We start from the raw sequence: 5,000 nt of genomic DNA on the forward strand, positions 1-5,000 counted from the left end.
TTTTCTGATCAGAAAGACGCTAATACTGAATCACGACATGCAAATACTGATTTGATTTGTTTTTCAAAACATCCGAGAGAATCAGCTGCTTTGGCTGCAATGAAATCCAAACTGATTTGGAAAAATAAGGTTGTGGTATTTGCCGGATATTAACCCTTTCCCGACGGGTAGTATTCATAGTGGCCCCGGGCCCCGCTGCCGGGGGCTTATATCGTCACCCTAGCATGCCAAAATACCAGCATCCAATGCCATTTCTTCATAATACTACAAGATAGTTGTATTTTCATTTTTCACTTTTTTTTAAAGTCTCTACTTGCCAAATTTCCCTGAAAATGAGACTGAAGGGTTTTTTTGTTGTTATAGACTCCATATTTTTGATCATTATTCAGCCCTAATCTGAAAAAAATTAAGAGTGTCGGCATCATGGAGTTGAAACGTCCGTTTTTGCTTTTTTTTTTTTTTTTTTTGCATATAAAAGAAAAGTGAAAAAAACGCTTAATCACACTTTCACGGGAAAGAAAAATATTTTTTTGCCATGATTGCAAAAAAATAACTCATGGCATCTCCATACATCCACCATGGTATGTACATACATGCCCCCAGCAGATAGTCCCGCCATGCCATGGCATGTGCGTACATGCCACCCTCAGGAATGGGTTAACCATCCTTTCTAGTAATTTGCATAATCAGCTTGTGAATGTTATGGACAGTATCTTGGGAAAGGGGTGAAATTTTGGTTTGATTATAATAAAGGTGTACAGGTGGGAAAGTCGTCAGGGGTCCATATGTTATTAAATATTGATAGAAGGAAGGACAAGGAAGTAGGTGGAAGGTGTCGTAACATACTGTAATGTATATTGTCTGGGGCTTCATGGGTATTGCAGCATGACTATAATGCAGTTTAAGGGTTTAAATGTTAAAAAGCAAATAAATGTCTAGACTCAAAGGTCATGTACCTATATTTTAATGTTAGGGAAGGGTGGTTGAGTTAGTGTTAGTTGTCTAAGCTGGGAAAGGGAAATTTTGGTGATAAAAAGGGTTAGGGTCGGGTTGGTAAGGATTAGATTAGTAAAGAATATGTTGCTTTTGAGGAAAGAGAATAGGTTTTTGAAGCAAAGTGTGGCATTCCTGTAAGGTTTCTGATGGGTTTTGGGGGTCGGTGAAGGGGGGATGGTGGGGGAAAGCAGAGGTACGATTTTGTTTAAAAACGTGGGCAGGGCAGTAGGATGTGTGGGTTTGGGATGTCTGGTGGGTTATTGATTTATGAGATTTAAATGATTACATAAGGGATTTCACGTGCGTAAGGAGGGAGTGGAAGGGATAAGGGGATGGTGGGGGGGTTTAAATGTGGGCGGGGGGGGGTCGGGGGGATGGCTGTTTTTGGGGTGGGGGGGATGGGTTTGGTTGGGGTGGGGGGGGATGGGCTTTTTGGGGAGGGGGTGGGAGGATGGGGTGTAGGGGGGATATCTTAGGGGGATGGATATATATCAGCGTTATTTGGGAGTGTGGAAGGAGCGAGTTGTAAGTTTGGGGTTTTGGTGTCATTTTTATTAGGTAATCTTAAATATTTTCATGGTTTTTTCTTCTTCGATTTTGGTTGGGGAGTTTTGGGGGAAAAAGGATTTCTTGTGGGGGGGGGAAGAGGGGACTGGTGCCCTCAAGCATAGGAGAAAAGGAAAGGTGGAGGTGATTGTGTGGTGGGGGAAGAGGGGGTGGAAACTTTGTTCTGTCTGTTACGGGTAGTGCAAGGAGGGAGAGGGGAAGGTGTTGGGATTGTAGTGGGATTGAATTTAATGTAGTAAAAAATTGGAGTGTCGGATTTAGGATGGCAAAAGATTTGACTGGGGAAGGTAGGAGGTGAAGAGGGAGGGTTAGATGTAGGGGGGGGGGGTTTAGGAAAATTGGTAAATGAGCAGTATTACTGGAGAAAGGGAGTAAGGGGAAACCACGTCGCGTGCTTCTTGTCTGGCTTCTGTGACCCAAGTTTGAGTCTGAGAGTTGCTACCTCAACTAAAATTTATGGGTGGGACAACCCCTAAAAAATACTTTTAGGGGGGGCCACCACATTGGGCACATGTGCTGATTTGCAGGGCTTTAATCGGGTAGGGCCGGGTTTGGGCCATAGGGGGCATCTGGCTGTGGAACGGCAATTTTTGGCTGGGTGCCCCTGACGCCAAAAATTTTGGGCACTGACGTGGGGGGTTTTTGGTATGGACGAACAGGGAGGGATTCTCCTTTTATGTAGCTTTAAAAGGGGAAGGTCTCCTAGGGAAAGGGAAATTTTTTGGCTATGTTGTGGTTTCTTTTGATGACCTCGGGGGAATGGAGTTCATGTCTGTGAGACGGGAAAAGTAGATCTTCTCCACAATCTGCCAATTTTTTGTCTAGATAGGGAAATTTGCGGGGGAAAATTGAAACTGTTCCCCGGTGCAAGTTTTGGGGTTGGATGGGGCTCTGCAAGGATGGGGTTACCATATAGGTCTGTTAGTTTTGGTTAATGCTGTGCTTTTTTTTCGGATGTTACTGTGACAGACGGGAGCGGTCGGGGCGGGTACGGGAAAAAGACTTTACCTACTTTTTTTGAAAACATTGTTGGAAGAGAGGTGTTGTCAGGTAGGGGGTGTGGGAGGGATCACGAAAAATCGGTCCCATTTGGCGCGCTGAAAAGGGGATTCAAAAATTTTTGTAGAGATAGGGGGGAGTCAAGGGGGGGGGACGAAGATGGAGTTGTTAAGGGAGGTAGTGTTAGGGGGTGGGCATAAGGGTGTAAAGGGATTAATAAAGGGGGGGATGGGGGGTTGATGTTGGAGGGTTTTGGGGTAAGTGTTGAAGTTGAGATTGTGGAGAGTGGAAATGTTCCTTAAGGTTGCTTGTTGGGTTCTGACTAGTAGGGATTGATGAGGGGGGAGTTTTGCAGTGTTCGGAGCCGTGGTCAAAAGGGGAGCCTGGGGTCGGGGAACTGGTGGGTTTACATCGTTGGGGCTATTTGTAAAAGGGGCAAGCCCCATTGCCCCCCAATAGTGGGGGTAAATTTTCATTACTGGCCCCCTGGTAAACCTGGATTATGTTGGGGGGTAAAAAAATCCACCCCTCAGGGTCCCATTGAGGGGGAAGGGGTAGATAATTAAAACAGGGGGAAAACCGTGCCATGGCTCCCTCACCTCAGGATGGGACAAAGTCAGCCCTTTCATCCTTTTAGCACGGCTCTCACACCTTAGGAGGTGGGGAGCAAAGGGTTTTGGGGAAGGGAAGAAAAGAAGTGGAGGAAAAAAAAGACCATGCAAAATTATTGAGTCAGGCTGATCCCAATTGGGGGAGTTCCCCATCGGGGTTTTCCCAGCCTCCGCCTCCTGCCCCCCCCCCGACAACACGGGCCAAGATTGGGGGGCTTTAAAGCAAAAGGGAAGATTTCAGAAAAAAAAAAGGGTATAGAATTCTGAAGAGAGGAAGGGGAAGGGTGTGAACTATTAGTCTGACTTTGTAAATGAGAAAATAGGAGAAGGTGAGAGCTGCTGCTGCCTTGGCTAAAACAGGCACCAAGTTCAGTAGCTATTTGAAGAGGGTCAGAGAGGCTCTTGTGGATATGGAGGGCAGGGGCAGGATGTGGAGAATGTTTTCTTGATAGTTTATGGATCCACCGCCAGACTGCAGAAACTGGTGTAGGTGATGTTATGGAGGATTCATAATTTTGCCAGCTGTTTGTCATGGAGTTACAGATTGTACAGCAAAGATGGGCTAATGCCTTTTTAAATGTTAACTGATTGGGAGTGCCTCTCTTGTGTCAATAGATATTCCAAGCTGCGTGCTTCAACCAAAGTTCCAACATGGAACATGTTTATAAATGTAAGATTGGGAAGTGCAAGGGATGCTTGTATAGGCTGCATTTAGGATATCGACTGTGAAGTATAGAAGCATGTCAGAAGTGGAAGAGAAGGATGATGGGGGAAGTTAAAGAGTAGAGAGAAAGGTAAAGGTATACCAGTCAGCTCTGTCAAAGCACCAGCAAAGGGGATTGGGAAGTGGGACACGGGAGTGGGACAAGGGGTAGGAGAAAGGAGAATAGGGAAGTGATCGCTAGAGTGAAGTGGTCTAGAACTCCTACCCTTCTAGACGAAGAGTAGGAGAGCAAAAAGAAAGATCTCGGGAAGTAATAGTGGAGTCACCCTAGAGGGTGTGGTGATAGTTAGTCTCCAACTATCAGGAAAAGTGGCTGGAGTTGGGAAAGTAAGGTTTCAAAGGCTATAAGAGGTAATAGGAGAGAAAGGGGAGAAAAAGATTGAAATGTGATCCAGTGGAGGTGAAAAGTGAAGATAACTGCAAGTTATAGTAGTTGTAAGGGAGGTGTAACATATGGTGTTTTATGATGGACAAGTATGGAGGAGGCAGAGAGTGAGGGAATGATACAAAATGGTAATTGGAAATTGGTACTGGAGGACATGTGAGGAAGGTTTCTTAGAGGCAGACAATGGATAGGTTATATGTGAAAACTATAGAAAAGTCATTGTGGATCAATCAGTGGGTGATAAGGGTGGATGTCTGAGAGATAAGAGGAGGTGAAGGTGTACATATCAGAAGGTTTATGGTATGTGGGATCAGGGGGAGGTGAAGGAGTTGTATCAGGAGGTTCATCAGGATAGGATATGTTGGGAGGTAGTATGAATAGGTTGGGGGAATATGAGGAGGAGGATGAATGTTGGCATCCCCCCCTTGAAATTTTCGAATCGGGGTAAGAAAAATTTGGGGGATGGATAGAGGGGAAATTTGCTCGGATCATCTTAGGAAGTTTCTAATGTCTTCATTGGGTTTCTGGATGGGATTAGGGTGAGGATGTTTGGGAAACAATGGATAGGATGAGTTAGTAGATGGGTGGAATGAGTGGATTATCTGGTGCAATAGATAAGGTGAGCAATAGGGGGAGACATAGAGGCAAGGGCTAAACAATTAGCCAAGGGAATACCATCCTTATGGCTCCCTGAGGCCATTCAAGATTGCTAAGGTCA

This window comes from Penaeus monodon, chromosome 35, assembly GCF_015228065.2.
Source record: "Penaeus monodon isolate SGIC_2016 chromosome 35, NSTDA_Pmon_1, whole genome shotgun sequence".
NCBI classification, from domain to species: Eukaryota; Metazoa; Arthropoda; class Malacostraca; order Decapoda; family Penaeidae; genus Penaeus; species Penaeus monodon.